The sequence below is a fragment of the Balaenoptera physalus genome (genome assembly GCF_965194825.1).
Source record: "Balaenoptera physalus genome assembly, chromosome: 3".
NCBI classification, from domain to species: Eukaryota; Metazoa; Chordata; class Mammalia; order Artiodactyla; family Balaenopteridae; genus Balaenoptera; species Balaenoptera physalus.
This window is the reverse complement of record NC_138890.1, coordinates 132,468,001-132,480,744: the sequence shown is the minus strand read 5'-3', so window position 1 is coordinate 132,480,744 and position 12,744 is coordinate 132,468,001. Positions and strand designations below refer to the sequence as shown.

The 12,744-nt window shown below is 38.3% G+C and overlaps 1 long non-coding RNA gene across 1 annotated transcript in view; it reads left to right on the top strand.

Moving 5' to 3' along the window:
• The first annotated feature begins 2,724 nt into the window (after window positions 1–2,724).
• Window positions 2,725–12,744, top strand: part of LOC309658332 — a 45,128-nt gene continuing 35,108 nt past the window's right edge. The window contains exon 1 of the long non-coding RNA XR_014262196.1: window positions 2,725–6,596. This is a non-coding gene — a long non-coding RNA (uncharacterized lncRNA). The remainder of the gene's footprint in view (window positions 6,597–12,744) is intronic.

The following is a 12,744-nucleotide window of genomic DNA, read 5'->3' as shown; positions in this document are numbered from 1 at the left end:
AGAGGGAAGCAAGTAGCATAGTAATGTCTTATTCCTTGTCTGAATGTTGGATACACGGTAATTCATTATATTACCTTAAATCACACTGTATATCTGAAATAGTTAATGGCAATTCTTTAAGTACTTCACAGCCTGTAAAGGCTTCATGCCCTTCTGCACAGACAAGAAAGAGTCTGAAATAATATTTGTACCCATTTTTAAAGTGATTGTTTATCAGATCCTTAGTTTCCTCTCCCTGTCTGCTCTTTCCCAAAAGGAGACCTACCTACATTTTGAGAGTTGCTATACATTACTGAGCCCTGGAGAGCAGGACTGAAATAGTTTATTTTGGGTTTTCTTTTCCTTTTTTCCACTTAAAAGTTTTTTTTTTTCTTTGTTTTTAACTTATAGCTTCCATGGAAATACTCTCAGAGTATTTATTTCAGAAAATTTTCATGGATTTTATAAAATTGCAGTCGGCCATTCAGAATAAAAGGGAAGCCAGTATTAAAAAACCTCACGTTTTTAATGTGACACTGAAGATACTCCATGATCTCTTAGTTGCCACAGCAAACCCTCTTTACCTATATCCACATGGCAACACACTGCATTCACACCTACGAATCAGCAAATTCCTAATGCTCTCCTCATCATCTTCCTTCCTGCTACCGCCTCAGACCTTCTCATCCAACTGCCGAATATTAGATTTTTTTTCTCACCTTCCCCACACATCTTACAAAACATTGATTGCCAACCGGTCATCACTACACTTGGCCCACCTTCTCTCACTGACATCCGTGAGGATTAATTAAGCCTGAGGAGTGTCAGGGAAGTGGGAGGGAAAGGTATTCGGATAATACTTTAATTTGCATTCCTTTTTAATAGAGGAAAGTTTGCCAAGCGTTTAGCCCATTACACATATCAATTTGCTCTTTATATAGGTGTCCCGAGAGCAAGATGGTATCCGCTCAGAGGTCGGTCCTTTCATTTCAGGAGTAACCTCCACTTCTGAAGTCATAGGCCCCAAGAACAATGACCAAGGTCACCGTCCACAGCCTGGCTGTGCTTTTGTTTGAGAAGAGATAGCCCTTCAATGCTGAGAAACCCAGCTTCCAGGAACTCCAGGCCTCAGCCCAGGCACTGTCTTTCACGTAGCCCTGCAGAGAACAATTGTGTGAAGCACGGTGACCTCAGAAGCCCAAAGCCTTGCAGTCTATTTATGAATGCCGTGTGCTCTGAAAACGGGCTCAGGATGAGGAAGCCCTATCAGAGCTCGATTTAGCTCCCACTCTGCCTGTGTGAGCATCCTATGAGAAAACGAGTATAAATATAGCAACAACCTATGCAAAGGTAGAAGACCAGTTGCATTTGTACTTCTGAGAGCAAAAACGAGAGCTCTCCAGAGAAGTTTTAGCCAGACGAGTAGAATTCTGTGGGCATTTGTCACTGAGTTAGATTGTCAAGTTGTCTTTTATGACCTCTTACATGAGGAAGGTGAAAATCTAGCCAATGAATTCTCAGTGTATGTAAGTAAACACATCACATTGAATATGAGGATAAATAATATCATTCGTCTTTGAAATACGTTGGTCTCGTATTTCCAGAGTAATCTAAATAGATTAAAATGACCTCTTTCCTAGCAGTTCATCCATTTTGGTTTAAGGCATCTTATCATCTTGTTTGTGGGAATTAGGCCTAGTCTGAAAATGCCCTCAGCAGGCTTTGCATAACTGACCTGCTGTGACATATCCACGTTAGTAATAGTAACAGAGGAGGGTCGTCCCTCCATCTTGCCCATGTCAGTCACCAGCCAGAAAGAGAATAAGGGCCCCTTGCATGATGCAGCAGCTAACGCAGAAGGGTGCAGGACCCCAGGTTCCCTGGCTTGAAACCTGCTGCAGTTTTTTTCCTTCTTCATGGACTATGTATTTCCCTTTACAAAGGGTTCCATGCTGCTTAAGATTTAGAGTTCCTTTCATGAAGTGTCACATGCTTAGGTTGAGGCAGATGCTAATTTAATTAAAATGTCATAAAACACACGTATCATCCACTTTAACTGGCCTTTCAGTGGGGGAGACCATGGCATTTAGTAGCAGTTGCAGGTCGTGGTAACAGCAAGGTGAAGGTGGGGAGAAGGCTGGGAGTGTAAAACACTGCAACTCTACTGAGAAGTGACACAGCAGCGTGAAGCGGGAGCCCCAAAGGAAGTCACCATGTTGAACTGATAATTCTTTTGGTTCAAATCAAATAAATAAATAATCAATAAAAGACCCAAAACTTTAAGCACAGAAATTGTTCGTTGTAATCTGTAATGACCAATCTGGCAGTCCCTAAAGAACAGAAAACAAAATCATGAATATGCATACCAGGGGTATCTCAGTCTAGCCATTGGTATAATCACTCAAACATATGTTAATTTTAAGAATTACATATGTATGTATTTTTAAATATCTGTATACGTATATCATACATATGTTTAAATATATATATTTCAGTTTGAAAATGTGAGTCACATGCTAGCTATTGAAAGACATTTGCAAAGATAGTACAAATAATCTTGATGCAATTCTCTGGAAAGATTTTAAGACTTGCTTTGAACTCTTCTGTGTTCAAATAAAACAAAACTCTATTCCATCTTCATGTCCTCTGGAAAGGATATAGGATAAGCTTTACAGATATCGTATATATATATATATATATATATATATATATATATATATATATATATATATATATATATATAAAATTTTTTTTTAATGTATTTTCCACCCAGTACTAGTAGGAGGATCAGCTGCTTACCCTTTGTAACTATGGGCTGGTGACGGTTTCTCTCCAGAGTCATAAGTTTATACACAATGAGAATAAATAGACCTTGCCCTTTTCCTTCTCAGTCTTTACCTACAGATATGGAGTCCATATCCCAGACAATGGAACCATGTGTGAAACAATATAGTTCATAATACAACAATAGCTCTTTAAAAACAAAGCTTTGCAAGTGGCATGGAGGAAATGACATCACTTTTAGACTGAACAAGGGTCTTAATGTTTCATAGGTCATAGGAATATAAGTTGCTTACCTTGATAGAATACATATTATCATAAAGTAATCTTTAGGGTAGGGCTAGGGTAAGGCTAACTTAAGAAGGGATGACGAAAGAACAACCTTTTAATCTTTTTTTTAATTCTGCATAGTTATTCTGATGATTTTAAAAGTGATTGATGACAGTGGCTCACTGATTATCTGAGAATTGTACTCGTCTATAACTTTAAGGAATTAGAAATGCATGATTTTTTTTAAAAGTCAAGGTGAGAATTCAGAACTGTTAAACTGAAAATGATAAAAAGCACTTTCACCAAATTATATTTTACCTAGGGGAATATATTTCAAGTCATATACAAGATTCTGACTGATAAGTTGATGGATATGTCTGAACTCCACAAAGGAACACAAATTCAAGGGGAAAAATGTGTTCTGAGGAGGAAAGAGCTTTATTTAAAAGGCAATGAAATAGATGTTCAAAAACTGTGTGTTCCTGGGGACTAGGAAAGGACAAATTCTCTAACTAGGGCCAAGGATTGGTGTGGAACATGCAGGGAGAGTGAGGTGCAAGGACAGAGGGAGGTTTGCAGACTTGTATATAAGGAGAGTGTCCATCTGCAGCCTGAAGGAAGGGGAGCAGTCACTTTGTGGTCTGACATGTAAGAATAGTATTCTATTCTGCAGCTGTCTCTGTATTACTTAGTATTTTGATACCACAGCTCATGTCTGTAAACAAAAAATGAAATGTCAAATTCACCAGTCTAAGTTCCATCAAGAGATTCATTATAAAGTTCCCAAATCCAGCAGCTTAATTATGAGCTCGATCTTGACAGCAAATGTCAGGATGTGACAATATTGGCTGAATCTGATGCATGATAACTGAACACAGTTTAGAAAGCCTAATACAACAGCCTTGACCACCAGACCTAGCGAGTCTAAAGGCAGTTGTGACATAAAGCTTATTTCAAACCAATGAATAGGGTCGTACACTTAAGTATAATCAGGATCCTATATCAATCTTTTATCACTGCGTATGTTCGGCTAAGCCTATTATCAGCTGCCTGAAACATCTCAAGAATGGGAGCTGTGTGTATTTCATAATTTTTGTTCCAGAATACACTTCAGACCTTATTTAGAGAAGATGGGCTTTCATGTACACATGGGTACATACACATGATCTTCCTGGGTAAAGGAGGGGTATAGCATTGTTCATCTTTGGGTGTCTGTTATTGCGCCTAGCACAATGACCTGCCTTCAATAAATATTTATTAAATGAATGAAATATAACACTTCCCTTATACATTACCCCATTAACATCATTAGAAGTGATTTTTATTTTAATGTCAAGGAGCTAGACGTCTATTTCCAGTTATAATTTTTCATACCACATAGTGAGAGCACTGAACTCAGATTCAGGTAGATCTGGGTTCAGTTTCTGGTCCTCTTTATTAGCTAGACAATCTCCAGGAAGGTTATGATAATTTTAGAGACTCTACTTCCTCGACTGGAAGGCAGGGAAGAAAAACTGACCCGGCTTATTTCATAAGACTCTTATGAGGATTGATTGAGATACACGCATGCGCAGTGTAAAATATACAACCTGTATCAGGGTGCATCTTAATAACATTTAGCAGTTGCGTCACACTTCCAGCCTGCTATCTATCCTTATCATTTTTCTCACATTTTATTTACAAGACCTTTTCCTTTTTCAGCCAGGAACAAACAGGGACTATTCAACAGGACTTTCACAGAAGGAATATTACAGCTTTTGAAAGTCATTTCTCATTATATTGAAAGCTTTAATTTTGAAGAGAAATTCACGTTTGCCAACCAAGGAAACATGTAGTCTATTATGTGCAAACAATATGAAAATGATTGTTTGCAAGTCTTTTTGGACTTAATTCTAAGGATTGCCAAGAAAATGGAAAAAAGACAATGAAATCTATGAGTGGCTCCAAGCTTGTGCTTTTACCTCAACCCACCTGCTCTGCAAGCACCAAAGTTTGAAGTTGGTTTCTAAATTAAGAACACAGTTTCCTAGAGGTTCTATATTTGGGAGAAGGAGATTTCCCTTGTCTTGAAATACACCCTTTCCGGTGCGCTCTGCAGAAACCCAGATAGGAGTTTTCCTAAAACCAAGTAAACAACCTCAATTCCTTTGCTGTTATCTTAAATTTGAACTGAGATCAGGAGCTTTGGAAAAAGCATTGGTAATTTGACATGAGCAGGGAAGTCTTCCAATGCTGTATTTGGAGAATAACGCCCCACTTCTCCTCTGCTTTCCTCACCTTGTACTTTCCTTAATGACCTCACACACTATGTTATAAAGGTATTTTTTTTGTTTTGTTTTTCTTTTTTTTCTGTCTCCCTGCTATAAACTCAGTGTGAAGAGAGTCCTTATGTTTTTATCTTTAGGTCTCCTGGCCTTAGCATGGGTTTGACGCAAGGTATGTGATGAATAAGTATCTGGTTGAAGGGATGAATAAGTAAATTGGATGTGTGTATATGTGAATTTATATTCAAACACAGAGTGAAATGAATTTACCTGAAGATCAGATCATACCTATTTACCCAAGCTGTTGAATAACAGAATGTTGGAAATATGTTATAGTGATTAAGAGCACAGGTTTGGAGTAAGATAGAACTAGGTGCCAAGCCAGTTCTGCCCTTTTACCTGGCTATGTGACTTGAGCAAGTTATTCACCCCTCTGTAATAATTACAATTATTACATCTCTTAGAGCCCCATTCTCCTTATCTGTAAAGTATGGGACGGGTATAAAGATTGAAAGAGGTAAAGCATACAAAGTATTTAGCAGGGGTCTGGCAATGCAACAAGTCCTCGATAAATTGTAACTCTTTTCATTAGAGTGGTAGTTGTGGTAGAGACATAAAGAATGTTTTAATAATTTTTTTCAAAAAAGACTTTTAACCACTAGAAGCACTATACTTTTTTGTTTTAGGTAGTGTCTTCCTTCATACAACTTTTCATTCAATCCTATCAAAGCTAAGTTTTCTTTCTGGCAAATTGTTCCATTTCCAGTTTACCCTAATGGATGAATTCTTTTTTTCTCTTTATGATAAATTAAGTAGGGGCAGCTGATAGCCATAGATCACTCTAATTTCCTTTGGAAATTACTTCATTGATTTCTGAAATGACAAAGGACCTGTAATGTACCTATAAATATGCTCATTAAGTCACCAATTGCTCATGGCAGCACAGGAAATCTCAATAAATTGTCCAGGCATCTTCCTCTCCCAAATACACATTTTCCAGAGCACATTCAGCCTGGACCCATTATCATAAGTACAGCTGGAGCTGGAGTCATGAATCAGAGAACAACTTTCCAGTTCCTCTTCCTCTGCGAGTTCCTTTAGTGGGCAGGCTTTCAGGCTGACGTGATAGGTTAGAAATAAGAGCATTTGCATAAAATGAAATAATTTGTCACTAATCCACTTTTCTGTTACATGATCAGAGAGAGTCTGGACTCTAAAAGGAGTGTCTCTTGAACCACAGAGGGCTCTGGTGAGAAGGTGGTACCTAAAGATTCAGAGAATTAAAGAATTTCTTAGCTTCAGGTAGGTACTTCATTTGAAGGCATTTCACTATGGTTCATGTACTCTGCTACTTGGGGGTCTGCTCATAAGGTCTTCACAGTGAAGAAAACAACCAGGATATGGGGATGACAATGGTGGCTCCACTGCATGTCAATTAGCTCCCAGATGCCTGCACAATAGCCAAGAGAGTTTTAACATCCCTCCCTGGAGCAGGGCCATCTTCAGATCATTGTATCAAAAGTCTGGTGGATATATACCCTTTGTGAAATCATACTTAGTGAAAATTTGAACTCAATCAAGCCCTGATCTGGTTGGGGGGAACTTAATGGTAAAATTCATTCATTTTCCCCTCTTCCTATTGTCTCTGTTTCCTTCTCACCCCATACTGGCTATGATTCCCTTTTGGGTTTTATTAATGTTTCTGAGACTGTTTCAATTTGTTTCTCCTCAAATCCTCCAAGACCTCCATTTTCACAGGTTAGGTGTTTAAATAACATATTTAATGTTATGCGGAAGAACACACAAACCCAGCAGCATCGGAGCAGACTCTAGCCTCCATGGCCTGAAAAACAAATGCATTCATGCCTTCTGTTCCTTTGGAACCATCCAGCACACCTGGCTGGCGGCCACAGATCACGCTTTCACCAGAATGAATGTCACAAGAAAACAAAGTTCATATGCCAATGGCAGGTAATTCGATCCAAGTACAGAATAATCTCCTTCTGATGCCTTATATTTACTTTTTATGTGCTCTGTTTGAACTTCTAATCATCCAACAGAAGCAGTAATTACTACCCACCATCATTGTTTTCTTTGCAGTTTGGGAAGGCACCAGTACTCAAGGATTACCTGAGGGGTGCATATTAAACTCCTGTTTTCACTCTCTTAAATGGGGACCCATTATCTCTCCATTGTTCTTGGCTTTTGTGAAAGGAAAAGAGGCAAAAGCAACCTAACCCTGTTCAGACCGGCGGCACAGAGGGAAGAAAAAGAAAATCTCCTGAGTAGGGCTTGTTCAAGTCTCTTTAATGGCACACTAATTATATATGACCCTGACGGCAGCTTTGGTGTCACTTTCTTTAGAAATATTATCAAGCGTTTATCCCTGGGGTTTACGTTGTTTCTTGTGGACAGAACCCATCACGTGTCTGCAGTGACTCGAAGGCTGCTCCCCTTGAACCTGCCCTAAGCTGAGCCAGAGTTTGTCATTAACTGCAGGCAGTTACTGAGCCATTAGAACGAATCAGAACCTTAAGTGGAGGGGTTTTCATCCTCCTCATTGCTGCTTTTCTCCCTGAAGTTCTGTGTTCTTCTATTTGATGCTTCTGTCAATTCTCCTGCATTGGGATTAGGTCTAAAGCTTCTTTATTGATCAGTTACTATAAAATTTCCTTCATGGCAGGCTATGTATATGTATTTTTATGACAGGAAAATTTGGTGGAGACAACCTACTTTTTCAAATAGGATGAAAATGAATCTCTCCTAGTTTTGCCTTCTGCCATCAAGAACATCCACCTGTCTGGGTAGCTTCCTACATCTTTCCTGCTGCATTTAAAAAGCAGGGCCAGAGTTTGTAGTGAGACTGCTTAATTGTTATAGTATCCTTAGTTAGCTCTTGATGGTAAGGAATAACATATACTTCCATATTTCAAAAACAATTTCAGAAAGTAGCATTTTTCTTGAGAGCTGAACAATAAAATGTTTTATATTGACAAATTTTGGATAGAAAGGTTTCTAAAGTATATTGTGCAGCTGACTTCCCTCTTGAACAAACTAGTCTGTGCATATTTTCAACTTTTTAATGACTTAAGTAATCATCATAGACTTTGATTATACTCCTCTGCCATAGACATACTGAGGCCTTGGGAACTCTGGAGCTGTTTGTGGTTATTTGCTCTTATATCAGTGGTCCCATACTGCTAGACTTTTACAATCTTTTGTCTGGCTTTTGTAAACTGTCTTCTTTATTGCTTTTATTCTTTGCTCCCACCTCTTGATGTGCTCTGCGGATCTCTAAGAGCCCCCAACTAACAAAATATATGAACTCTGGTACGTGAACATTAAGGCACATATTCTGACTACCTTGTGCCTGGAGAACATTAGATTCAGTTGTTCCACATACCATTATGATATATGTTACTCTGGCACTGAAAGGTATCTTTCAAACGAATTAGTCAAAATGGTGGGACATCAAGTTTTGGTTTATGATGTGACTTCAAATGAGTAGAGCATAAAATGCAGAAAAGCAAACAAATAGGTATTGCCTGTAATGATAAACCCAGACGGGTTAGAATTAAAATTTTATCTTTTCTTAAACTTTATATAAGAACTAAGGTCAGGATTATTATGTTAAAAATGAAGATTCCTGGATACTCTCCAAGCCTTCTGGGTCAGAATTTCCAAAGGTAGAGTTCTAGATTTTTAAATAAGCGACCATGGTAACTCTGACACACAAAAAATTAATTTGGGACCATGTGCTGCATAATATTGATGACAGTTTACCATCATAATAATTATTAAATAATCAAATTTCTTATCATCAAGCTTCCATTTAGAAAAGTTCTGGGAAATAGAAAATCTGTCTCAGGGTCAAAATATTTTTAGTAGGTATTTTTACTCTCAAGGCTCCAAATGGGCTGCAGAGTGAACCTCTTAAAAGCACATGCAAAAAATATTATATACTGTATGCACTTTTCAAGGAAGAAAGTTGATAACCAAGTTTTTGTTTAGAGTTGAGAAAACGAAGGCAAAGAGAGATTAAGGAACTTGCCTTTAGTTGTTAAGGAATGAGTCATTATTGTCCTGAGTAGTTAAGAAACTTCTTAGCTGGATAGAACTAGGATCCCAAAGATAGGTGTGTCTGATTCCAAAACTGTGCTGTTTTCCACTCAAGCATAGGGCCTCTTAAGTTGCTTTAAGTGCTTCCTTTCATTATTCTTGGAGAACCTGCCTGATTTTGCCATGAGGCTGTGCTTCCCATGGCCCTGATCATTCTTTACTAGCTTTGTTCACTGTCTGACAGGTCAACCCTGTCTGAATCGTTTAATCACAATGTAATCAAGCTCTTTCTTACCGTTGCTCTGGTTCTCTATCCTATTTGATCTCATTTTGTTTCCTGTTATTGCTAACTCAGTTTCTCCAAGAGAGTTTCTCCAAGATTATCAGATAACAACCACAGCAGACATATTAAGTGGGTTGGGGGCAGCCCACTTCTCCATCAGTCCATGCTCTTTTCTTTCAGCTTATCTGGAATAGCATCTGAAGCAGCTAAGAAACTTAAACTGCCATCTGAGTAAAGCCAACTTGATTTCTGCCTAGCAACAGGAAGCAGGCTCTCTTGCCAAGGGCAATGTTTGTTTATCTATCTCACTCAAGTGCCTACTCATTTAAGAGACAAACCTCTTGGTTGAGTCACTATTATTTTTTATCATAATTGTTTCTCTTGTATTATTCATCAAAGATGGGCCCTTTTTAACAAGTGGGCTTTTTTTTTCTCTCCACATAACTCGGTATTATTCTCAATCTTTAGCAAGTGTTAGAGCTCTCCAACTACCTAAAGCCTAAGAACAGCCAAGGGGAGAAAGAAGAAATGAGAGATGTTACTAGAGGATCCTGCAGTGGCAGGGAAGAGACAGACATCTGGAAACCTTGTGAGACCGCCAGCTCCCACTTTTGTTCAGTGCAATAAATATTTTTTTTAAGGCATCTGCTGTGTGCCGTGTGCATGGCTAGGAGCTAGGGATGCAGAGGTGGTTAGGAAATAATGTATGTCTTCACAAAGCTCAGTGTTGAATTAAGGAGACAGAGGCACATAGATGTCACGGTGGCTGCAGTTGTACATGCATTAGGGACACTCCTGGTAATGAAGAGTAGAGACAGCTGGTATCTTGGAAGATGAAAGAAGCAACCGCTCCTTTTGGCCAACCTTGGGTTTTCTTCTCACTCTTTACCATCCAGAGTTAGGTACATTTAACAGTCTGCTCTAGGAAAAAAAAAATAATTCACATGGGACGGTTAAATTTCCAAAGGACTTGAGGCCTTTAACCATCTAGAGTTGCTCCTCTAAAGAGGCTGAGAGTGCATCAATCTATCATTGAAATCTGCTAGCAACATGCTATCCAGACTAGAGGAACTAGAAATTAATCTCTTCCAGAAATCTCATGATTTGAAACTCTGTCCATGGTTGAAATCAGAACTGACTCCAGAGATTAATATTCCTGGGAATATACATGATACAATAAAAAGAAAGAGCACAGATCTCCGGCCAGACTGAAAATTTTCCCTGAAATACGTTGTTGGATTAGCTTGCTCCTTGCTGTTCAGATTTTCTTCCCAAAATATATTGGAATCATTGCTTCAAATGTTTTATATTCAGATTTGGCCAGAGTTATATTATTAAACTAGTTGGATTAACTTTAACCAATTTAAATGCAATTGAACAAGTAAATAAAATGAATCATATACAAGTTAGTTAACATTGCATTTAAAATGAAATGATATGAAATAAAATACATTTTTTTAAACATCTTTATTGGAGTATAATTGCTTTACAATGGTGTGTTAGTTTCTGCTTTATAACAAAGTGAATCAGTTATACATATACGTATGTTCCCATATCTCTTCCCTCTTGCATCTCCCTCCCTCCCACCCTCCCTATCCCACCCCTCTAGGTGGTCACAAAGCACCGAGCTGATCTCCCTGTGCTATGCGGCTGCTTCCCACTAGCTGTCTATTTTACATTTGGTAGTGTATATATGTCCATGCCACTCTCTCACTTTGTCCCAGCTTACCCTTCCCCCTCCCCATATCCTCAAGTCCATTCTCTAGTAGGTCTGTGTCTTTATTCCCATCTTACCACTAGGTTCTTCATGACCTTTTTTTTTTTTTTCCTTAGATTCCATATATATGTGTTAGCATACTGTATTTGTTTTTCTCTTTCTGACTTACTTCACTCTGTATGACTGACTCTAACTCCATCCACCTCACTACAAATAACTCCATTTCGTTTCTTTTTATGGCTGAGTAATATTGCATTGTATATATGTGCCACATCTTCTTTATCCATTTATCTGATGATGGACACTTAGGTGGCTTCCATGTCCTGGCTATTGTAAATAGAGCTGCAATGAACATTGTGGTACATGACTCTTTGAGTTATGGCTTTCTCAGGGTATATGCCCAGTAGTGGGATTGCTGGGTCATATGGTAATTCTATTTTTAGTTTTTTAAGGAACCTCCATACTGTTCTCCATAGTGGCTGTATCAATTTACATTCCCACCAACAGTGCAAGAGTGTTCCCTTTTCTCCGCACCCTCTCCAGCATTTATTGTAAAATACATTTTTTGAATAATGCTTTTGCAAAGCCTACAAACAAAAGAGTTTAATAAACTCTATACCTTCCTTTTTGAGAAGATCTCAAAATAAAACATGTTTAAAACCCCCAAATTTATATTTCATGTTATAAGTATCAGCCTTCCTTTCTTTATTGATTCATTTTGAATTCATATAAAAAATAACTACCAGGTAATGAGTTCAATTCTGCGTGCTAGAATATAGATGTGAATAGCATGGGCCACCTACCTTCTATGAACTCAGTGGTAATAGGGAAGGTAGACTTGCAAACAAACACGTACAAGGTACTGCAATCATTGCTGTAAAAGTGTAATGTATGGAGTATTTCAGGAGTTCAGAATGGGAAGCGACTTGTCGGAAGGAGATATGGGCAGAGATGACAATGGACTAGGGCTTTGAGTGTTAAGTAGAAAGGAATTTGATATGATGGGTCCACATTATCTATCAAGGAAAAGAGAATAAAAAATGTTATAACTTTAAACATTTGAAAATAATTTTTGTATAGTATGATTAACTAGCATGTTCCGCTTCATCAGATTGGAATACAAAATAAAGAGACATTTATTTTGAAGTTTAAGCAGTTATGATTCTGGTTCCTCTACTTTGTCAAAATGGCAGCAGTCTTGCAGGATTTCTCTTCTGGAGCAACGTCTGGCAATCCCTGAGGAATTCTCACAGTAAATATCAACTGATATTTACTGAGCTCTTATTCATTACGTGCCAGGCATGGTTCCAGGAACTGGGGGTAGAGATGATGACCTGCTTTTACAGAGCTTGCTTTCCAGTTAGGAGAAATAGCCAATAACCCAACAAACC